The sequence below is a fragment of the Moschus berezovskii genome, chromosome 2 (genome assembly GCF_049115385.1).
Source record: "Moschus berezovskii isolate FMDL1 chromosome 2, NW_MosBer_1.0, whole genome shotgun sequence".
In the NCBI taxonomy this organism is placed as follows: domain Eukaryota; kingdom Metazoa; phylum Chordata; class Mammalia; order Artiodactyla; family Moschidae; genus Moschus; species Moschus berezovskii.
This window is the reverse complement of record NC_142461.1, coordinates 16,894,389-16,919,555: the sequence shown is the minus strand read 5'-3', so window position 1 is coordinate 16,919,555 and position 25,167 is coordinate 16,894,389.

The window sequence follows — 25,167 nt, the reverse complement described above, 5'->3', positions numbered from 1 at the left end:
GCCCACGGGCAGAGGGCTAAGAGCCGGCGAGGCTAAGAGGTCGTGAAGGTGGCCACCTGTCGCCCTTCCACAGTGACCAGTCAGGACTCTGGGTCTCTCCACAGATGAACCAGCAGGGATATAGGGGAAGCAACTGGTAGTTACTGGGAGAGAAGCAAATGTCACTTCCCATCAGTGGACCAGACCCTGAGTTCAGCCACCTGCTTCAGCACATCCCCTACTGCAAGCTCACAGCCTGGAGGAGACTTATGGGGTCACTTACCAAGCAGAATGTACAGTGAGAATTGAGGCGAGGGGCTCCCCTGGAGGCTCAGTGGATAAGAATCAGCCTGCCAATGCAAGAGACACGGGTTCCATCCCCGGTCTGGGAAGATGCCACATGCTGCGGAGCAACTGAGCCCATGTACCACAACACTGAGCCTGTGCTCTTAGAGCCCAGGATCCACAACTACTGAAACCCATGTGCCCTAAGCCCATGCTCCACAACAAGAGAAGTGATCGCAACAAAGTGTAGCCCCAGCTCTCTGCAAGTAGAGAAAAGCCCACACAGCAATGAAGACCCAGCCCAGCCAAAATTGAATAAATAAATTTTAAAATAATAATAATTAAACCACTCCTGGTGGCTCAGATGGTAAAGAATCTGCCCACAATGCAGGAGACCCAGGTTCAATCCCTGGGTCAGGAAGACACCCTGGAGAAGGAAATGGCAACCCACTCCAGTTTTCTTGCCTGAAGAATTCTGTGGACAGAGGAACCTGGTGGGCCACAGGCCATGTGGTTGCAAAGAGTCAGACATGATTGAGTGACTAACGTTTAAAAAAAAGAACTGAGTTGAGCTATGTGTAAAGAAATTTGGCCTTCCACGTGAGAAAGATCTGGCCTGGGTCTCTTTGTCCTGGATCCTGGGAGGGAAACTCCAAGCTCTTGAAATCTCCTAAGTAATATGAGATTATCTGTTATTCATGGTGGGACACTGGACCACAGTATATACTTTATTCTAACAAAGTGACTTATCGTGTGATGTCAGCTCATCCTCCAGGGGAAGAGGTTGGGCTGGTGATAGGGTCCAACCAAGCGGCCTCTGATTCATGCCTCCATAGTGAAACTTGAGTCTGAACGCTGGACATGGAGGCTTAGTGAGCTTTGCAGGTTGGCAATCCTCTGTGCGCTTTGTCACACGTCATGACTGGGAGGGGCGATGTCACTCATGTCTCCACAGGGAAAGGAAGGGCAAAGCTCCACACTCGGACATCCCTGGATGCCACCGTTCTATTCCTGGTTCTAATTTGTATCCTTCCCTGTAATAAATGTGGCTGTTGAGTATAGTAGTTTCCAGCGAGTTCTATAAGTCATTCTAGCAAATCATCAGACCTGAGAGTGGTTGTGAGTACCATGAAATTTGTAGCCTTGAGGACCCTGAAATTTGTAGCCAGCTGATCTAAAGTAAAGGTGGTCCCGGGGCCCCTGAACGTGCAGCTGGTGCCTGCAGTAAGGGCAGTCTTGGTGGGGGCTGGGGGCGGGGTTGTTCCCTAAAATAGTACGGTTGGCTGAACTTGATGCAGCTGGTGTGAGAAGTCTCAGGCACATGTGATGGTCTGGAGGGCTCTGCCTTTAACCTTGGACCTTGGCTAACTCCCAGGCAGGACAGTTCCATTCCTACCTTATCCCGATGGGACCACTGCAAGTGGGAAACATGCTATCTGACCTTCTCCATGGCCAGGACTCTGCCCCTAGATTCACAGTCCCTGATGTCTTAGAGCAGTTGCAATAGTCGGGCTGGAACCTTTTACTTTTTGTCTTCACCTTGCCTGACTGAGTGATGCCTGAAATAGGAGATGAGACTGACAGACTTGGGGTTGGGGTGGGGTTGCAGTGAGCAGTTTCCAAGCCCCTTGAGGTTGCTGGCAGGATTCTATGTGTATGGACCTACTGTGTTGCACAGGAAACTCTGCTCAATATTCTATAATAACCTAAATGGGACAGAATTTGAAAAAGAATAGATATATGTATGCATATAATGGAATTACTTTGCTCTACACCTGAAACGAATACATTGTTTATCAACAATACAAAAAAAAAATCCAATATAAAATAAAAATTTGTTTAAAAGATTCTATATGTATGACTCTGTGGGTATTTCTGGAGAGGATCCGTGGATTCTCAAAACAACACTGCAGATGCCAAGACCTGAAGCTCACCCAGATCCATCTGAGACTTCCCCCAGGCTGATGGACAGCTGTCTAGATGCTAACAAAGCCCCAAGACCTCCAGGAAAGAGCTCAGGTCACAGACGAGCCCTTTGAAGACAATAGGTCCACCTGGGGTGAAGTATTTTCTCAAGGTTTCATCCGCCCATTCCTGAGCCACGTGTCAAGGGATGTGCGTAGTTGTGATGCTGGGAAGAGTGTGAGAAGGCAGTCTCCTGCAGGGGAAGAACAGAAGTGGTCCCATTTGGGTGACAGCTCTTCCCCAGGTAGGAGCCTGAGGTGGGCACCCAGGGTTTTAGGGAAAATGTGCAGACCTGTGACCTCATGCTGGGGGTTGGGGATGGGTCATTCAGGGATGAAATGGCACAGACCCAGGGCCAAAAACAGAGCCACATCCTTACCCAACAGAGCAGATGTTGAGGTAAACGTTCTGCCAAAGCTGTGATCTGACAGAGGGTGAGATAAGATGGGGTCAGCTCGGTCAGCTAGTTACCCTGCAAAGCTCAGTTTTTGTTCACAAAATGGGTACAATAAGACCTAAATAGAGGGCGATACCCTGGGTCCACAGAGCTGTGCTTAAGGAAGTGTCAACAATTGGAGGTAAATTTGAGCCCAGCCAAGAAGGATCAAGGTCCAGCTTCATGGCCCAAGGATGCCAAAAGCAAGTCCTCATGTCCCCAGCACCTGAAGCTGAAGGGCACGGAAGCCTGCACAGGATGGATTACCAGCTCCTCTTTGTAATGAGCCTGGCCAAACAGGCCCCCCTCACTTTTCAGGATGGCAGAGACGGCCTGTGTGCACAGGCGGCCAAAGGATCCCCCCGGTCTGATGAACCAGGGTTTACTGGTTAAATTCACAAAAAGACAAAAGGTGAGTTTGTCCACACAGTTCAGTTCGGTTGCTCAGTCGTGTCCGACTCTTTGCGACCCCATGAATCACAGCACACCAGGCCTCCCTGTCCATCACCAACTCCTGGAGCTTACTCAAACTCATGTCCATCGAGTCGGTGATGCCATCCAGCCATCTCATTCTCTGTCGTCCTCTTCTCCTCCTGCCCCTAATCCCTCCCAGCATCAGAGTCTTTTCCAATGAGTCAACTCTTCGCATGAGGTGGCCAAAGTATTGGAGCTTCAGCTTCAACATCAGTCCTTCCAATGAACACCCAGGACTGATCTCCTTTAGGATGGACTGGTTGGATCTCCTTGCAGTCCAAGGGACTCTCAAGAGTCTTCTCCAACACAATTCAAAAACATCAATTCTTCAGCACTCAACTTTCTTTACCATCCAACTCTCACATCCATACATGACCACTGGAAAAACCATTGCCTTGACTAGACGGACCTTGGTTGGCAAAGTAATGTCTCTGCTTTTAAATATGCTATCTAGGTTGGTCATAACTTTCCTTCTAAGGAGTAAGCATCTTTTAATTTCATGGCTGCAATCAGCATCTGCAGTGATTTTGGAGCCCCCCAAAATAAAGTCTGACACTGTTTCCACTGTGTCCCCATCTATTTCCCATGAAGTGATGGGACCAGATGTCATGATCTTTGTTTTCTGAATGTTGAGCTTCAAGCCAACTTTTTCACTCTCCTCCTTTACTTTTATCAAGAGGCTTTTTAGTTCCTCTTCACTCTCTGCCATAAGGGTGGTGTCGTCTGCATATCTGAGGTTATTGATATTTCTCCTGGCAATCTTGATTCCAGTTTGTCCACACAGAAGGAGGCATAAAATCATAGGTAGAACAATAGATGAGTCAAGACAAATAGTGTCCGGGACTTCTCTGGTGGTCTAGTGATCAGGACTCTGTATTTCCTTTGCAGGGGGCAAGGGTTCAATCCCTTGTGAGACTGAGGTCCCACAAGCCTTGCAGGGCAGCCAAAAATAAAAAAGACAGATGATGTCCAACCCCTAAGTGACCCCTATAAACTAGACAATATCCTAAATTCTTCTAGCTTTCTCCAGAATTTGGCTACCACTCTTCCAACTCATGTTTCCAACTTCTCTCCCACTTTTGACTTGGCATCATCAAAAACCAAAACTGTGGGACTTCCCTGGTGGTCCGGTGGCTAAGACTCCATACTGCCAATGCAGGGGGCCCGGGTTTGATCCCTGGTCAGGGAACTAGATCCTGCATACCACAACTGAGGCTGAGTGCAGCCAAATAAATAAACATTTAACATTTAAAAAAAAAGAGCTCACATGCTGCAACTAAAGACCCTGAGTGCCTCAGCTAAGACCCAGTGCAGCTAAATAAACTCCTACACAAATAAATCAAACATAAATAAATAAATAAAATAAATCATACATAAATAAATCAAACTCATACACAAATAAATCAAAGCTGCCCTTTTCCTGAAACCCTGAAAAGTTGAGAAGCTGACATCCTCCAGAGAGAGATCACACAATTGCCCCTCTTTAGACCATCCTGCGGAGAAGGCAATAGCACCCCACTCCAGTACTCTTGCCTGGAAAATCCCATGGGCAAAGGAGCCTGGTAGGCTACAGACCATGGGGTCGCACAGAGTCGGACACGACTGAAGCGACTTAGCAGCAGCAGCAGCAGACCATCCTGATCCTCATGCCTGAACTCATCAGAGATATTTCTGACTGCTCTAGATGCTTTGACCCTGACATCTAGAAATCTACCCCGATGGCAGCGCTCAGGACATCTGGGTTCATCATGTGTTCCAACCATTAACCTTTGTTTTCCTTGGCCGAGAGACTGGTTCCCTGAGATCAACTATCTACCAGTGCTGCTTCTGGACCTCGAAACTTTGTATCAGAAGTTTTAAAGGTGGGACCAGAGGGGGAAAAAATTGCCGCCCCAAAATGTCTCTTGATCATGAGGATTACTTCCAGCTGAAAACAATCAAGGCTCACCCACCACCCAGTTGTATCTTCTGAGACTCCACCAGGGAGGGACCCCAGGGCTACACCAGCCAAACTCCCCTCCTTGAGGGCAGCTCCTCAGCACTGGAGGCAAACACTGCTCTTCCAGATGGGGTCACCCAACCATCCTTTGAAGAATAACCATAGGAGAGACTTCCCTGGTGGTCCAGGGGCTAACACTTCATGCTCCCAATTCGAGGGGCCTGGATTCAATCCCTGGTCAGGGAACATAGATCCCACACGCCCAACTAAGAGTTCCCATGCCACAACTGAAGATATTGTGTGCCCCAACTAAAATCCAGTGCAACCAAATAAATATTTTTAAAAGTTCAGTTCAGTTCAGTCACTCAGTCACATCCAACTCTTTGTGACCCCATGGACTGCAGCACGCCAGGCTTCCCTGTCCATCACCAACTCCCAGAGCTTGCTCAAACTCATGTCCATTGAGTCAGTGATGCCATCCAACCATTTCATTCTCTGTCATCCCCTTCTCCTCCCGACTTCAATCTTTCCCAGCATCAGGGTCTTTTCCAATGAGTTAGTTCTTCGCATCAGGTGGCCAAAGTATTGCAGTCTCAGCTTCAGCTTTAGTCCTTCCAATGAATATTCAGGACTGATTTCTTTTAGGGTTGACTGGTTTATATATATATAAAGCAATAATAACCTCAGGCAACATGCTAGGGAGGGCTAAGTAGCCCAACTGGGCCTTCTCTGCCTCACTGGCTTCTGTAGAGTCTATGGGAACCTCCCTGCCTCCAGGCCACACCACCTGACTGTCAGGATTGATGTGATCCTTCTCCATGACCCTCTATTTAGATGTGTCTTAACCTGGGGGCCACGAATTCAGGGGAGCCATAAACTCGGATAGGAATAAAACTTGCAACTTCACCTTCACTGACTTTTAAGTTTCTTTTGATTGCAAACATAGGCAACAAACTGCAGTAATTTTAGCAGTTCTGTGACTGTCACTATCAATCAGGGTTTTAAGCAGAGAAATTATCAGCAGAAGATACAGTTAATGCCGTAGTTATGTTCTATAAAATCGGTGCACACACTGGATTAGTGAACACGAAAGCATTGCTCCTGGGGAAAATGTCATCGACCAATCAATACATAACCTTGCTTACATGTGTTTCTGTTTAAAGACACATGTACATATGTCTAATTTCACATTTATGTTGATTCATTAACATTGAACTCAGAGCCAACAGCGCCATAACTCAGGCCTGAGCTCAGTTCATCTAACACATTTCCCCCTAAAGGCACACTGCACACAGCTTAGAACTCTATACACCACTTCAGCATTGTGTGGGGGACCATTTCAAATGGCAAAATCACCAACAAGAAGGACAGAAATGCAAAACCATAGCACTAAATGGATTGTCAAAAGGACCCTTGCTTACAGTGTGAGAGCTGAACCAAAAAGGTAGAGTTGGGATTTTCCTCACAGTCCAGTGGTTAAGATGCCACACTTCCACTGTTTAGCCTCAGGTTCGATCCCTGGTCAGGGAACTAAGAGCCCATATGCCACGTGACACGGCAAAAAATAAAAAAAGGCAGGGTCCAAAAAAAAATAAAACACTAAGCAGGGTCATCTTATTCGACTTAACTAGATGCACACTGGACGTCTCACAAGTTCTGCCTCTCTGCACATGTCCTGGAGGACCATGTGAATGATCTTGTATGATCTCGAAAACACCACGTGCATGGATTTGGGGGTTACAAGTAGATTTTAGCAAGTGGTTGAATTCGCAAATACAAAAATCAAAAAATAATAATGAGAATCAGCTGTATATATCAAGAGATTTATTGCATTGTAAATGTAAGGAACTGGCTTTCAGGCTTATGGGGGTGGGTATGTCCCAAATCCATAGGGCAGGCTGTTGGGAAGGGACAGGGTTGGAAGTACATGGACAGAATTTCTCTGGGGAATCTAACACTCTGCTCTTAAAGCCTTTCAACTGATTGAAATTAGTCCCACCCAGAGGATCTAGGATAATCTCCTTGACGTAAAATCAACTGTCTATGGACTTTCAGCCCATCTACCAAATATCTCTGCAACACCCAGTTTAGTGCGCGACTGAACTGAACTGAACTGAACTGAAAGAACTGGGGACTCTCGCTTGGCCAGGCTGACACATCAGAAGACCAGCAAGGTCTCTGTAAGAAGTCACGTTATAGGAATAATACTGAAGAAGGCTGATTGCTGAAGAATTGATGCTTTTGAACTGTGGTGCTGGAGAAGACTCTTGAGAGTCCCTTGGACTGCAAGGAGATCCAACCAGTCCATTCTAAAGGAGATCAATCCTGGGTGTTCATTGGAAGGACTGATTCTAAAGCTGAAACTCCAAAATTTTGGCCACCTCATGCGACAAGTTGACTCACTGGAAAAGACTCTGATGATGGGAAGGATTGGGGGCGGGAGGAGAAGGGGACGACAGAGAATGAGATGGCTGGATGGCATCACCGACTCGATGGACATGAGTTTGAGTGAACTCCGGGAGTTGGTGATGGACAGGGAGGCCTGGTGTGCTGTGATTCATGGGAGTCTCAAAGAGTCGGACACGACTGAGCGACTGTACTGAACTGAACTGAACTGAACGATACAGAGGATGTATTACCTGTTTTCACTTTTTATTTATTTATTTTTAACTGAAGGATAATTGCTTTACACTGTTGCGTTGCTTTTTCCATACATCAACATGAATCAGTCATAACAGTTTCGCTTTTAGTAATGAACATGACAGGATACAAAAGCCATAGTGTTTCCTGTGCTGAAAAATTCTTGTGAATGGAAGAATGGAATCAGCAAAGTGGAAAGGGCATGGCACATCTATCTGTCCTGAAAATCATTAAAAGATGTTGGGGTGGGGGTGGTGGTTTTGTAAGGAAAACTCAATTCAAAATAGCTGGAGCACTTCCAACACTTGGATTTGCTATGTCACAGTAAGCTTTTATTGGCGCATCCTCCAAATTGCTCACCAGAGGCCCAGGGAAAAATCTCCCACGCCGTGGGAGGGACATACTAGACTCCAACGGCACGTGCACAGAAATTATCAGGCTGTTTTGGGGATTGGATCACAAGGAAACACTGGAAGCAGTTACCCTGTCATGTGGTGTGATACATTCTAGAATAGATGACAAGTCTTTCAACATTTTGAAGCAGGTCTTTGAGGACAGAGCTGCCTCATCAATCCCAACAGAGGGGTCTTCTTGTTTGTCTCACTGTTGGCGTGCTGGCAGTACCAAAGAATCCTTACTTTCTGAGTGGCTTTTGCAAACTATAAAGACTGTGGACATTTTGGAAGCAGTAAAAAGGGTCTTTGCCAAATAGAACTTTGCCTGGGAAGAAAAGCTTCATTCTCTGCCCAGATGGACCTCCTGCAAAGCTGATTTCATTTGGACTTGGTGATGAAACTCTCCATGTCGTCATCTCTCAATGCACAGGCAGTAAAGTCTTTTCCGACGTCTCTGAAAGATGTTTTGTCAACATTCATAAAGTCAGCAACTTCTGAAGAATCAGGTCCCTCAATCACTCCATTTGCAAAAAGCTTGTCAGGAAATGGGAACAGAGTCCAGAAAGTGCTCCTCACTGGCTTTCAAAGGACAAGTGCTTTATTCAAACAAACAGCAGAAGTCTTACTGTCTTCTGAAAGAAAAAGAAAGGCATTTCTGGCAACGTTTTGAACAAAAAAAATTTTATCCTTGAATTGGCTTACTTAGATATATTTAACCATACGAATGAGACTTCTCTGAGGTCCCAAAGTCATCATTTATGATGCTCCTAAAAATCCACAAACTGACAATATGGAAGGAGAATATAGTGCCAACAACACCTTTGCAAATGATCTGGGCTGGAAAAGTGCTCTCTTAGGATAGAGACCAGACACAAAATATCGATTTCTTTGCGAAGAAAAATTTGCCAACACCTAGCAACAGTTCATGACTCTTTCAAAAGTTATTTCAATCGTTGTTGTTTAGTCACTAAGTCTTGTCTAATTCTTGCTACTCCACGGACTATAGCCTGTCAGACTCTTCTGTCCAGAGGAGATATACCAGGCAAGAATACTGGAGTGGGTTGCTATTCCTTCTCCAGAGTATCTTCCTGACCCAGGGATTGAACCTGTGTCTCCTGTATTTCAGTGCTGATTCTCAGCACTTATCTGGTGCTGAGCAACCAGGGGAGATTTCAATCTTTAGGGCATCAAAATTGAACCATGAATCCACAATCTTTTCTTTCTGAGATAGTGTGTTTCTGAATTGTGATCTAGCTAAAGAACTCATTTTTCTTAGAACAAATATACTTATGACAAGTAGAGTTTAACTAAAAGAAGAATGCTGGTATTCTTTGAGAAAAGTCTGCCTTCTTCTAGTAAAGCAAGCCCTCGAAGCTTAGATATTTATCTTTGAAAGTGAAGATTTTCAAGACTTATACCACTGAACTGGAGAAGGAAATGGCAACCCACTCCAGTGTTCTTGCCTAGAGAATCCCATGGACAGAGGAGCCTGGCAGGCTACAGTCCATGGTGTTGCAAGAGTCGGACACAACTGAACGACTAAACCATCACCATACCATTGAAACAGAAAATTGAAATCAATTGGATGTGAAAAATTGTGTGTGTATTGTCTTGTCAAAGACCACCTTATAATTTTTTAAGTTCATGTATTTACTTTTCTAACTGAAGTATAACTGATGTACAATATTACATAAGTTATAGGTATATAATAAAGTGATTCAAAATTTTTGAAGGTTATACTCCATTTATAGGTAAGATTAAACACTGGCTATATTTCCTGTGTTGTACAATATATCCTTGTAGTTATATAGTATAGTGCTTTATTTCAAACTAAATAACAACTTTAACACCAATATGTCTTTAAAAACTAAAATTTAACTTTAATTTGCTTGTACATTTTAAAAGTCAATGTACAATTTACGTTCAATAAAATGCACAAATCATAATGTGCAGTTTTATGAGTTTTGACAATTGCTCAATCTGTAACCACCACGGCAATCAAGATTTAGACTATTTCCATCACCCCAGAAATTCCCTTCAGGTTCTTTCCACTCAATTCCCTCCCAACCCCGGAGGCAACCGCTGTTCCAATTTGTATTTAAAAGTGATTGGTTTTGCTTGTTCATTCTGCCTTCTATCACTGGATATACTATTTTTAAGTCATCCATGTTGTTGAGTATTTAAGTCGCTTGTTCCCTTTTATTGCTGAGGAGTATTCCATTGCGTTATACCACAGTTGATTCATCTATTCTCTCTTGGTGGATATTTGAGTGGTTTCCAGTTTTTGGCTATTATGAACGAAGCTGCTGCAAGCATTTTTGTACAAGATTTTTTTCATGGATATATTATGTTTCCTCCTGAGTAAATACTTAGGAGTGGAATTGATGAGGCACCAGATAGGTATATCTTTAACTTTACCTTATTATAAACTTTCAGTGTAGGTGTACACTTAACTTTATAACAAACAGTCAAGCACTTTCCAAAATGGCTATATAGGCACACCTTGGAGATATTGCAGGTTCGGTTCCAGATAGCTGTGATAAAGCAGATATCACAATAAAGAAAGTCATGTGAATTTTTTTGGTTTCCCAGTGCATATAGAAGTTATGATAACCATCATCAATGAGTTTATTTACCTTTATCCTGGTAGAGGGTCTTGCCTCTGTGTTGATGGCTGGTGGTGGTTGCTGAAGGTTGGGGTGGTTGTGCAATTTCTCAAAATAAGACAACAATGAAGTTTGCCACATCAATTGACTCTTCTTTTCACAAATGATTTCTCACAGCATGTGATTCTGTTTGATAACATTTTATCAATGGTAGAACTTTCAACATTGGAGTCAGTCCTCCCAGACCATGCTACTGCTTTATCTACTAAGTTTCTGTCATATTCTAAATCCTTTGTTGTAATTTCAACGACCTCCACAGCATCTTCACCAGGAGTAGATTCCATCTCAAGAAACCACTTTCTTTGCTCATCCATAAGAAGCAACTCCTCATCTGTTAAAGCGTTATCATGAGACTGCAGCAACTCAGTCACATCTTCAGGCCCCACTTTTTTTTTAATAATTTTATTTATTTATTTTTATTTTTGGCTGTGCTGGGTCTTTGTTGCTGGGTGGGTTTTCCTCTAGACTTCCCCAGTGGCTCAGCAGTAAAAAATCCACCTGCAGTGCAGGAGTTGCAGGAAATGCAGGTTCGATCCTTGGGTTGGGAAGACCCCTGGAGGAGGACATAGCAACCCACTCCAGTATTCTTGCCTGGAGAATCCCATGGACAGAGAAGCTTGGAGGGCTACAGTCTATGGGGTCGAGAAGAGTCAGACACAACTGAAGCAACTTAGCATGCACACACAGGCTTTTCTCTAGCTGTGACAAATGGAGGCTACTCTCTAATTGCAGTGTGGGGGCTTCTTATTATGGTGGCTTCTCACTGTAGAACATGGGCTCTAGAGCATGGGTTTCAGTAGCTATGGCACGAAGGCTTAGTTGCTCCGTAACATGTGGGATCTTCCCAGACCAGGGATGGAACCTGTGTCCCTACATTGACAGGCAGATTCTTAACCACTAGACCACCAGGCAAGTCTGAGGTTCCACTTCTAGTTCTCTTGCTATTTCCGCCACATCTACAGTTACTTCCTCCACTGAAGTCCTGAGATAGCACTACACAGATTTTCAACTGTGAGGAGGGTTGGAACCCCCCAGTCCCTGCATTGTTCAAGGGTCAACTGTATGTTACCCAGATCCATCAAAGGAATCACAATCTACGGCAGCTACAGCATATGAAATGTATTTCTTAAACAATAAAACTCGAAAATCGAAATTACTCCTTAATCCATGTGTTGCAGAATGGATGCTGTGGGACTTTCCTGGTGGTACAATGGATAAGAATCTGACTGCTAAGGCAGGGGGCATGGGTTTGATCCCTGGTCCGGGAAGATTCCACATGCTTCAGAGCAACTAAACCCGTGCATCTTAACTGATGAAACCTGTGCGCCTAGAGCCTGGCTTCTAGAGAAGCCATTGCAATGAGAAGCCCATGCGCAACTAGAGAAAGCCTACTCGTGGCAATGAAAACCCAGTGCAATAAAAAATAAGTAAATAATTTTTTTCCAAAAAAAAAGGCTGCTGCATTAGCAGGCATGAAAACAGCACGAATTTCATTGTACATCTTCATCAGTGCTCTTGGGTGACCAGGTGTATCGTCAGTGAGCAGTAATATTTTGAAAGGGATCTTTTCTTCTGGGCAGTAGTTTCAGCAGTGGGATTAAAATACTCAGCAAACCATGTTGTAAGCTACTGTGCTATCATCCAGACTTTGTCATTCCATTTATAAAGCATGGACAGGGTAGATTTAGCATAATTCTGAAGGGCCTCAGGGTTTTGGAAACTGTAAATGAAATTCATTTCATGCTATTAAAGTCATGCTCAAAATTCTCCAAGCCAGGCTTCAGTAATATGTGAACCATGAACTCCCAGATGTTCAAGCAGGTTTTAGAAAAGGCAGAGGAACCAGAGATCAAATTGCCAACATCCGCTGGATCATGGAGAAAGCAAGAGAGTTCCACAAGAGCATCTATTTCTGCTTCATTGACTATGCCAAAGCCTTTGACTGTGTGGATCACAATAAACTGTGGAAAATTCTGAAAGAGAAGGGAATACCAGACCACCTGACCTGCCTCTTGAGAAACCTGTATGCAGGTCAGGAAGCAACAGTTAGAACTGGACATGGAACAACCGACTGGTTCCAAATAGGAAAAGGAGTGCGTCAGGGCTGTATATTGTCACCTTGCTTATTTAACTTATATGCAGAGTATATCATGAGGAACGCTGGGCTGGAAGAAGCACAAACTGGAATCAAGATTGCTGGGAGAAATATCAATAATCTCAGATATGCAGGTGATACTACTCTTATGGCAGAAAGTGAAGAGGAACTCAAAAGCCTCTTGATGAAAGTGAAAGAGGAAAGTGAAAAGGTTGGCTTGAAGCTCAACATTCAGAAAACAAAGATCATGGCATCTGGTCCCATCACTTCATGGGAAATAGATGGAAAAACAGTGGAAACAGTGTCAAACTTAATTTTTTGGGGCTCCAAAATCACTGCAGATGCTGATTGCAGCCATGAAATTAAAAGACGCTTGCTCCTTGGAAGGAAAGTTATGACCAACCTTGATGATATATTAAAAAGCAGAGACATGACTTTGCCAACAAAGGTCTGTCTAGTCAAGGCTATGGTTTTTCCCGTGGTCATGTATGGATGTGAGATTTGGACTGTGAAGAAAGCTGATAGCCGAAGAATTGATGCTTTTGAACTGTGGTGCTGGAGAAGACTCTTGAGAGTCCCTTGTACCACAAGGAGATCCAACCAGTCCATTCTAAGGGATATCGATCCTGGGTGTTCATTGGAAGGACTGATGCTAAAGCTGAAACTGTAATACTTTGGCCACCTCATGCGACGAGTTGACTCACTGGAAAAGACTCTGATGCTGGGAAAGGTTGGGGGCGGGAGGAGAAGGGGACGACCGAGAATGAGATGGCTGGATGGCATCACCGACTCTGTGGACATGAGTTTGAGTGAACTCCGGGAGTTGGTGATGGACAGGGAGGCCTGGCGTGCTGTGATTCATGGGGTCGCGGAGAGTCAGACATGACTGAGCGACTGAACTGAACTGAAATGAACTTCAGTTTCATCTTGAAGTCACCAGCTGCTTTAGCCCCTAACAAGAAAGTCTGCCTGTCCTCTAAGGCATTGACTTCTTGTCTCCAGCTTTGAAAGGCCTATATGGCATCTGCTTCCATTTTAAAGGTATTCCCTGACAGTCCAGTGGTTAGGACTGGGCGTTTTCACTGCCAAGGGTGGAGGTTCAATCCCTCATCGGGGAGCTAAGACCCTGCAAACAATAAAAAAGAAAACAATATTTTTTAAAAAACTTGTTTTGTCTACACTGAAAATCCATTGTTTAGTGTGCTGTCATTTCCTTCTCCAGGGGATCTTCCCGACCCAGGAACCAAACCCAGGTCTCCTGCATTGGCAGACAGATTCCTTACCACTAGCGCCACCTGGGAAGTCCCATCAGGGACTTTGTTTAGTGTAGCCGCCTTCATTCAGTATCCTTGCTGGATCTCCTGGTTAACTTGCTACAGCTTCTCCATCAGCACTTGCTGCTTCACCTTGCAGTTCTTTGTTGTGGAAAGACTGTCATTCCTTAAACCTCATGAACCAACCTCTGCCGGCTTCACACTGATCTTCTGCAGCTTCCTCACCGCCCTCAGCCTTCACAGAAGTGAAGAGAGCTGGGCCTTTGATTAGGATTGGGCTTAAGGGAGGGCTTCCCTGGTGGCTCAGATGGTAAAGAATCTGCCTGCAATGCAAGAGACTCAGGGTCAATCCCTGCGTTGGGAAGACCCCACTCCAGTATTCTTGCCTGGAGAATTTCATGGACAGAGGGGCCTGGCAGGCCATAGTCCGTGGGGCTGCAAAGTTTACAACTGAGCAACTTGCGCTTTTTGGCTTAAAGGAATGCTGTGGCTCATTCGGTCTTCTCTCCAGACCACTGAGACATTCTCCACGTCAGCGGTAGGGCTGCTTCACTTTCTCATTACTCGTGTGTCTGTGAGTTGCACTTTTAATTTCTTTCAGAAACTTTTCTTCTGCATTCACAACTTGGTTAACTCTTCGGTGCCAGAGGCCTACTTTCCAGCCTGTCTCAGCTTTCCACATGCCTTTCTCACTAAGCTTAATCATTTCTAGTCTTGTATTTAAATTGAGGGACATGTGACTCTTCCTATCGCTTGAGCACTTAGAGGTTGTTGTAGGGTTATCATTAATAATTGGCCTAATTTCAATATTGCATCCCAGGGAACAGGGAGGCCTGAGGAGAGGGAGAGAGATGGAAGGACAGTCCACAGGGGAAGCAGCCAGAATATACACACATTAAATTTGCAGTCCTATGTGAATCTGGCTCACTATGCCTCAAAACAATTATAATAGTAACATCAAAGGTCACTGATCACAGGGACTTCCCTGGAAGTCCAGAGGTTCAGACTCTGGCTTCCACTGCAGGGGACTCAGTTGGGGAGCTGGGATCCCACATACCACACCATGAGATGCAGCCAAAAAGGAAAAAGGAAAAAAAGAAAAATTAAAGCACAGTAAAACAAGGTGTACCTAGGGAGTTCCCTGGTCACCCAGTGGTTAAGATTCCAGAGTTTCACTGCTGAAGCCTCGGTTCAATCCCTGGTTGGGGAACTGAGATCCCACAAGCCAGGTGGCACGGCCCCAAAAAATAAATAAATAAATAACAAGGGTGCCTATGCATTTACATTCTGCCAGTAATATTTGAGGGTTCCAGCTCTATGTTCTTGACCACATTTAGCGCTGTCAGCAGTTTTAACTATAGCCTCACTGCTGGGTGTGTTGTGGTGTCTTGTTGCAGTTTTGTATTTCTCTGATGATGACTGATGTTGAGCACCTTTTCATGTGTTTTTCTTCTAACCAGATAGCTTCTTTCTTAAGATGTCTGTTCAAGACACTTGCTTTCTACTGTCCCATCTAACCCTTGTTCCTCTATCTTATTTTAGGTTATTTTTTCACATTTCGCCACTTGGAATTAGTATTCTGTATTCTCTACTGACTCTTCAGTTATCCCTCTTTGTATTACTTTATTTAATGGTTGCTCTGGGGATTACCATCTGAGCCACCAGGGAGGTCCAAGAAAAAGAAATGCAAGAAGACAAAGTGGTTGTCTGAGGAGGCTTTACAAATAGCTGAGAAAAGAAGAGAAGTGAAAGTCAAAGGAGAAAGGGAAAAATATACCCAACTGAATGCAGAGTTCCAGAGAATAGCAAGGAGAAAAAAAGAAAACCTTCTTAAGTAAACAATGCAAAGAAATAGAGGAAAACAATAGAATGGGAACGACTAGAGATCTTTTCAAGAATGTTAGAGTACCAAGGGAATATTTCAAGCAAAGATGGGCACAGTAAAGGGCAGAAACAGTAAGTATCTAAAAGAAGCAGAAGAGATTAAGAAGAGGTGGTAAGAACACACAGAACTATACAAAAAAGATCCTAATGACCCGGATAATCATGATGGTGTGATCACTCACCTAGAGTCAGACATCCTGGAGTGTGAAGTCAAGTGGGCCTGAGGAAGCATTACTACGAACAAAGCTAGTAGAGGTGACAGAATTCCAGCTGAGCTATTTCAAATCCTAAAAGAAAATGCTGTGAAAGTACTACACTCAATACGCCAGCAAATTTGCAAATCTCAGCAGTGGTCACCGTATTGGAAAAGGTCAGTTTTCATTCCAATCCCAAAGAAAGGCAATGCCAAAGAATGTTTAAACTACCACACAATTGCACTCATTTCACATGCTAGCAAATTGTAATGCTCAAAATTCTCCAAGCCAGGCTTCAACAGTACATGAACCGAGAACTTCCAGATGTTCAAGCTGGTTTTAGAAAAGGCAGAGGAACCAGAGATTCAATTGCTAACATCTGTTGGATCATAGAAAAAGCAAGAGTTCAAAAAAGACATCTATTTCTGCTTTATAGACTATGCCAAAGCCTTTGACTATGTGAATCACAACAAACTACGGAAAATTCTTCGAGAGCTGGAAATACCAGACCACCTTACCCATCTCCTGAGAAACCTGTACACAGGCCAAGAATCAACAGTTAGAACCAGACATGGAACAATGGCCTGGTTCAAGATTGGGAAAGGAGTATGACAAGGCTGTATATTATCACCCTGCTTGTTTAACTTATATTCAGAGTATCCCATGTAAAATGCCTGCCTGGATAAATCACAAGCTGGAATCAAGATTTCTTGGAGAAATATTAATAAACTCAGATATGCAGATGATACCATTCTAATGGCTGAAAGTGAAGAGGAACTAAAGAACCTCTTGAGGGTGAAAGAGAGTGAAAAAACTGACTTAAAACTCAACATTCAAAAAACTAAGGTCATGGCATCCAGTCCCATCACTTCATGCAAATAGATGCGGGATATGTGGAAATAGTGACAGATTTTATTTTCTTGGGCTCCAAAATCACTGAGGATGATGACTGCAGCCACAAAATTAAAATACACTTGCTCTTTGAAAGGAAAGCTATGACAAACCTAAATGGCATATTAAAAAGCAGAGACATCACTTTCCTGACAAAGGTCTGTATAGTTAAAGCTATGGTTTTTCTAGTAGTCATGTATAGATGTGAGAGTTGGACTATAAAGCCATAAAGAAGATCGAGTGCCAAAGAACTGATGCATTCAAATTGTGGAAAGACTTTTTGAGAGTCCCTTGGACAGCAAGGAGATCAAGCCAGTCGATTCTAAAGGAAATCAACCCTGAATATTCACTGGAAGGACTGATGCTGAAGCTCCAATACTTTGGCCACCTGATGTGAAGAGCTGACTCATTGGAAAAGATCCTAATGCTGGGAAAGATTCAGCGTAGAAGGAGAGGGAGTGGCAGAGGATGAGATGGTTGGATGGTATCCCTGACTCAATGGACGTGAGTTTGAGCAAGCTCCAGGAGACAATGAAGGACAGGGAAGCCTGGCATCCTGCAATTTAGGGGGTCGCAAAAAGTTGGACATATTCCTTTTCCTATTTGAAACCAGTCTGTTGTTCCATGTCCAGTTCTGACTGTTGCTTCCTGACCTGCATATAGGTTTCTCAAGAGGCAGGACAGGTGGTCTGGTATTCCCATCTCTTTCAGAATTTTCCACAGTTTATTGTGATCCACACAGTCAGAGGCTTTGGCATAGACAATAAAGCAGAAATAGATGTTTTTCTGGAACTGTCTTGCTTTTTCCATGATCCAGCAGTTGTTAGCAATTGGATCTCTAGTTCCTATGCCTTTTCTAAAACCAGCTTGAACATCTGGAAGTTCACGGTTCACGTATTGCTGAAGCCTGGCTTGAAGAATTTTGAGTATGCCTTTACTAGCGTGTGAGATGAGTGCAATTGTGTGGTAGTTTGAGCATTCTTTGGCATTGCCTTTCTTTGGGATTGGGATGAAGACTGACCTTTTCCAGTCTTGTGACCACTGCTGAGTTTTCCAAATTTGCTGGCATATTGAGTGCAGCACTTTCACAGCATCATCTTTCAGGATTTGAAATAGCTCAGCTGGAATTACATCACCTCCACTAGCTTTGTTCGTAGTGATGCTTTCTAAGGCCCACTTGACTTCACATTCCAGGATGTCTGGCTGTAGGTGAGTGATCACACCATCATGATTATCTTGGTCATGAAGATCTTTTTTGTACAGTTCTTCTGTGTATTCTTGCCACCTCTTCTTAATATCTTCTGCTTCTGTTAGGTCCATACCATTTCTGTCCTTTATTGAGCCCATCTTTGCATGAAATATTCCCTTGGTATCTCTAATTTTCTTGAAGAGATCTCTAGTCTTTCCTCTTCTGTTGTTTTCCTCTATTTCTTTGCATTGATCACTGAGGAAGGCTTTCTTATCTCTCCTTGCTATTCTTTGGAACTCTGCATTCAAATGGGTACATCTTTCCTTTTCTCCTTTGTTTTTCGCTTCTCTTCTTTTCACAGCTATTTGTAAGGCCTCCCCAGACAGCCATTTTGCTTTTATGCATTTCTTTTCCATGGGGATGGTCTTGATCCCTGTCTGTATATTGTCACCCTGCTTATTTAACTTATATTCAGAGTACATTATGAGGAATGCTGGACTGGAAGAAGCACAAGCTGGAATCAAGATTGCCGGGAGAAATATCAATAACCTCAGATATGCAGATTACACCACCCTTATGGCAGAAAGTGAAGAGGAACTAAAAAGCCTCTTGATGAAAGTGAAAGAGGAGCGAAAAAAGTTGGCTTAAAGCTCAACATTCAGAAAACTAAGATCATGGCATCTGGTCCCATCACTTCATGGGAAATAGATGGAGAAACTGGAAATCGTCAGACTTTATTTTTGGGGGCTCCAAAATCACTGCAGATGCTGATTGCAGCCATGAAATTAAAAGACGCTTACTCCTTGGAAGGAAAGTTGTGACCAACCTTGATAGCATATTAAAAAGCAGAGACATTACTTTGCCAACCAAGGTCCGTCTAGTCAAGGCTATGGTTTTTCCCGTGGCCATGTATGGATGTGAGAGTTGGACTGTGAAGAAAACTGATCGCCGAAGAATTGATGCTTTTGAACTGTGGTGTTGAAGACTCTTGAGAGTCCCTTGTACTGCAAGGAGATCCAACCAGTCCATTCTAAAGGAGATCAATCCTGGGTGTTCATTGGAAGGACTGATGCTAAAGCTGAAACTCCAATACTTTGGCCACCTCATGCGACGAGTTGACTCACTGGAAAAGACTCTGATGCTGGGAGGGATTGGGGGTGGGAGGAGACAGGGACGACAGAGAATGAGATGGCTGGATGGCATCACCAACTCGATGGACATGAGTTTGAGTGAACTCTGGGAGTTGGTGATGGACAGGGAGGCCTGGCGTGCTGTGATTCATGGGGTCGCAAAGCGTTGGACACGACTGAGCGACTGAACAACCAGGGTTAAACGTACAATATGTATTTTTAATGTATCACTGTTTACCCTGAATTAACTTCATACTCAGTTCAGTTCAGTCGCTTCATACTAGCTTAAGTCTAATACAAGAATCTCAAAATCATATAACTTCATTGACCCCCTTCCTTAGTTTGTGCTATTTTTGTCATGTATTTTACTTTTACATATATTATACACCCCAGCATATATGTGTTAGGTTTTTGCTTTAGACAGTAGTCTTTCAAAGGGTATTATTTAGCATTTCTGGTGCTCTTTATTCCTTCTGGAAAACCCAGCTTTCCACTTGATATCATTCCCCTTCAGCATGAAAAACTTTCTTCAGCATTTCTCGAAACTCAAGTATACTTACTGATGAGCTCTCTCAGCTTCAGTTGTTTGAAAATGATTTATTTCCCTTTATTTTTGAAAAACACTTTGTAGATACAGAATTCTAGACTGATATTTTTCCTTTAACACATTAACAATATCATCCATTATCTTGTCATTTTCCTGTGAGGCTTAGCCTTCATTCTTTTGTCTGGCTTTGTTTAAAAGTTTATTTTGTTTTTCAACAATTCAGTTATGATATGCTGAGGTGTGTGTGACTTTCTTCTTGGCTCTGCAGATTGCTTTTCATCAATTTAGATATTTTCCTGCCATTATTTTTCTAAGAGATTTATTTGTGCCCATTCATTCTTTCCTCTCCTTGGACTCAATTACACATATGATGGACAGTTTGATATTGCCATTGAGGCTCTGTTTCTTTTTCTCCCAACTTTTCCTCTTTGAGCTTTAGTTTGGATCATGTTGGGGAGGAAAAGTATCTTTTTTCTGTACATGTCTAAGTTCTTGGCTGGAGCCCTGTAACAACAGATAAAAAAAAAAAAAGATTAAAAAGAGAAAAGCAGGCAGATTCTTTACCAGCTGAACCACAAAGGAAGCCAGAAAGAGAAAGACAAATATTGTATTCTAACACATATATACAGAATCTAGGAGATAGTACTGAAGAACTTATTTACAGGGAGGGCAGCAATGGAGAAACAGACAGAGAATAGACTTGTGGACATGGGCGGAGGGGAGCAGAGGGGGAGATGTATGGAGAGAGTAACGTGGAAACTTACATCATCATATGTAAAATAGATAGCCAATGGGAATTTGCTGATAGGCTCAGGAAACTCAAATGGGGCTCTGTATCAACCTAGAGGGGTGGGATGGGGAGGGAGATGGGAAGGAGGTTCAAAAGAGAGGGGATATATATATACCTATGGCTGATTCATGTTAAGGTCTGGCAGAAAACAACAAAATTTTGTAAAGCAATTATCCTGAAATAAAAAAATTAAAAAAAGAGAGAGAGAGAAGCAGGCCTTCCCTGGTGATCCAGTGGTTAAGAATCTGCCTTGTTATCCAGGGGACTTGGGTTCAATCCCTGGTGAGGGGTACTAAGATCCCACATAACACAGAGCAAACCTGTGCACCACCAACAAAGACATGATGCAGCCAAATAAATAAAAAGAGAAAAGCAGACAGATTTATTTAAGTCTTAAGAGACATGGAAGCCTTTATAAGGAAATGAAGACTTGAAGAAGTGGTTAAACCTGAGTATTTTTATGTTAGGTTGATGAATAATGGAGAGCTGTGGAAAAATAAGAAAGGACCGAAAAAAAACAAAAGAAGGATATAAACTGAGTGTAGTAAACTTGGGGAAAACAGCAAGGCCTATTCCTTAAAATTCCCTCTTGGTGTCCCTCTGTCTTCAGAGATAAGGGTGATCCTTTCTTCTGGGTATAAGGAGGGTACATTCATATAAGGGTTTTATGAGCTGCTTCAGGGGACACTCCAAAAATCCTTCATGCACTTGCTGTTTCTCAAGTTCCTTCAGCCTGAAATATTTAATATCTATTGATATCATATTTAGGAGTAGCAGGTTTTGAACTCTATACTGCTATTGGTCTATTTTCTAGACCAACCCTTTTGGATCCTAACGGATCCTTTCTCCTGCTACTAAGCCTTTCTAGCTAAATTTTTAACATAGTACTTTCAGTTCTAGGATTTCCATTTGGTTCTTTGAGTTTCCATTCTCTCCAGAAATTCCTCATTTCTTCATTCAATATATTTATCTTTTCCTGTAGATTCTTTAACATGTTTACAATGATTATTAAAGTGCTTGCTTACAAATTTCAACATGAGTTGTTTGCCTTTTTCTCTTGATTGTGGACACTGTCATGGCTCATTGCACATCTATTAATCTTCTTGCTTACTGGACATGAATGACTTATTGCAGGGTCTGGATTGTTATCTTCCCCTGAATGAACACTGTTAGATTTTGTTCTAGTATGCAATTAAATTCCCAGCAGACTCCCGCACTGATTGTGTGGGGGGTAGTTTTAGGTCTTAGGCTTTGTTGGGGTGAGTCTACTTGAGCTTTGTATTTTGCCCTTAGTCCTAGTGCTTAGTCCTTAGGCCTGGAACGTGCTATTTTGTATGTCTAACGCATGACCTTCTGAGTTTCGAAGAAACACTTGAAGCATTTATTTATCAAACCCTTTTACCTGGGCAGAATTTGAACTCCAAACTTCCCTCCAGCACCAGCTATCTGCTGGAATCCATAGCCAGTTCTTTCTCACCTTTCCTGTTTTCCCCCTGGGAGGAGAGTGAAAAAGCTGACTTAAAGCTCAACATTCAAAAAACAAAGATCATGGTGTCCAGCCCCATCACTTCATGGCAAAAAGAGGGGGAAAAAATGGAAACAATGACAGACTTTATTTTCTTGGGATCTAAAATCCCTGTGGATAGTGACTGCAGCCATGAAATTAAAAGATGCTTGCTCCTTGGAAGAAAAGCTATGACAAACCTAGACAGTATATTTAAAAGCAGAGACATCACTTTGCCGACAAAGGTCCACCTAGTCAAAGCTATGGTTTTTCCAGTAGATGTGAGAGTTAGACCATAAAGAAGACTGAGCGTTGAAGAACTGATGCTTTTGAACTGTGGTGCTAGAGAAGACTCTTGAGAGTCCCTTGGACTGCAAGATCAAACCAGTCAATCCTAAAGGAAATCAACCCTGAAATTTAATTGGAAGGACTGATGCTGAAGTTCCAGTACTTTGGCCACCTGATGAGAAGTGACTCATTGGAAAAGACCCTGATGCTGGGAAAGATTGAAGGCAGGAGAGAAAGGGGACAACAGAGGATGAGATGGTTGGATGGCATCACCGATTCAATGGATATGAGTTTGAGCAAGCTCCAGGAGACTGTGAAGGACAGGGAAGCCTGGCGTGCTGCAGTCCATGGGGTCACAGAGTCGGACACAACTGAGCAACTGAACCACAACAGCATGAGAGTCTTGCGCTGCTCATAAATATAGGACTCAATCAAGAATTTGAAGGCAATTAGTATCTATCTTCAGGTAAGTTGCCAGATTCACGTTTGCTCCAACCTGACTTCTCAGTTTAGTAAGACTCCCTTTCTGCTTAAAGTCTATGTCCAAAGATTCATGTCAATTCGTGGGGGGTGGGGGGCATACCCTCAAGGGAAAAGCTGGTTAAACATGTATCTCCCCCAGTGTCTTTACCTTCTTTCAAGGATGGCATCTGTTTCAGCTTCTATTGCTTGATCTTCAACACTTTAGAAGTTGATTTTTATATTTTATCAAGTTTATAATTACCAACAGGAAGGTTAATCTGTTAAAAGCCACTCCATCATCACCAGAACCAAACTCCCTAACTATATTGTGGGCTTCTCAGGTGGTGCAGTGGTAAAGAATCTGCCTGCCAATGCAAGAGATGTAAGAGACACAGGTTCACTCCCCTGGTCAGCAAGATCCCCTGGGGCAGGAAATGGCAACCCACTCCAGCATTCTTGCCTGGAAAATGCCATGGACAGAGGAGTCTGGCAGAGGGGTCACAGAGTCAAACACGACTAAGCTCGCATGCAACAGGAACTGTATTTTAAATGTAGATACATCTTACCTGGGGCTTTTCTCAGATGGTAAAGAACCCACCTGCAATGTGGGAGACCCAGGCTCGAACCCTGGGTGGGGAAAATCCCCTGGAAAAGAAAATGGCAACCCACTCCAGTATTCTTGCCTGGAGAATCCCATGGACAGAGGAGCCTGGTGGGCTACAGTCCATAGGGTGGCACAGAGTTGGACACGACTGAAGCAACTCAGCATGCACGCACACCTACCTAATGCATTAGTGAACACGGAATTCTTCACAAATGATGTACATTAATATTTTGAAAACGTTTTTCAATATACTTATTTCCCTATAATCCTTTTTATAAAAATGGGAAACATCATTCTGAAGTTTTCAAAGGCTTTATCCAAGAATTTCCAACACAAAAAGGTTAAGAACTTTAAAAATATATGTTAAGAACTCCTGGCCTTAAGAGACTCCTTCTTGCTGCTGCCATAGGTTTCCTGCAGTTGAGGGAAGGAGTTTCTCCAGGATTCCTTCATTCACTATCTACTGAGTACCTACTATGTGTCACGGACTATCCTAGGTCCATGGACAGGACAGTAAATAAAATCAAGTCCCTCCACTCAGAAGTCGGCAGTTATACAAGTGTTCTTTTCACGTTTCCAAGTAGAAGGATCATTAAGTCTTTCTCCTCTAATTACAGGGTTACCTGACATGGAGGAACAGCCACTGGCTCACATATATTATTGGATAAAATTCTGCTGAGAGGCTCTACTCCCAGGGCTATCTGTTCTCCTCCCTCTTCACGCTGGTCTACTGTTAAGAGCCACCACTCCTTTCTTAAGTGGGAGAAAAGGAAGTTCCAGGCAGAAAGGAGTTGTTGTCAGATGCTGCAGGGAAGCCATAACCTAAGGGAAGAGCAACCACGGATTTACAGCCTTTGGGCATGAGAACCCATTAACGAACTCAATGCTGGTGTGGGGACAGCAGCTACCCTGCTGGAGGCAAAGAAGTGGGAAACAGCAGTTTGGCCCTTCTCAAAGTTTGGCAATAAAGTTGAGAGGGAACAGCTAGGCAGGGAGGAAGGGTCAAGAGACAAGCTCTTTTTGGATGAGAAAAGCTTTGGCACTTTCTAAGGCTGAGAGGAGAAAAAGACTGAGTTACAATGAAGTTATTAGTGGGCCAAGTATGGACAAGTAACAACTCAGAGAGGTGAAGAGCACAGGACAAGCATTCAACGAAGTTTTCTTGGGCCCAATTAGTATCCACTTTTTTTGGGGGGATTCCACAGCACTTCTGTGCTCTGAGTGGACTTTCTACAGATTCCTAAGGCCGGAGTTTCTCTAGTGGTTCAGTGGTAAAGAATCCACCTACCAATGCAGGAGACGCGGGGTTCAGTCCCTGGATCAGGAAGATCCCCTGGAGAAGGAAATAGCAACCCACTCCAGTCTTCTTACCTGGGAAATCCTATGGCTAGAGGAGCCTGGAGGGCTACAGTCCATGGGGTCACGAAGAGTTGGATATGGCTGAGTGACTAAATAACATCACTACTTAAACTGAGTTTGGAGTTGAAGACGCACTGACCTGAAACTAAACTTCAGGCTTCCCTCCATACTCCTCCG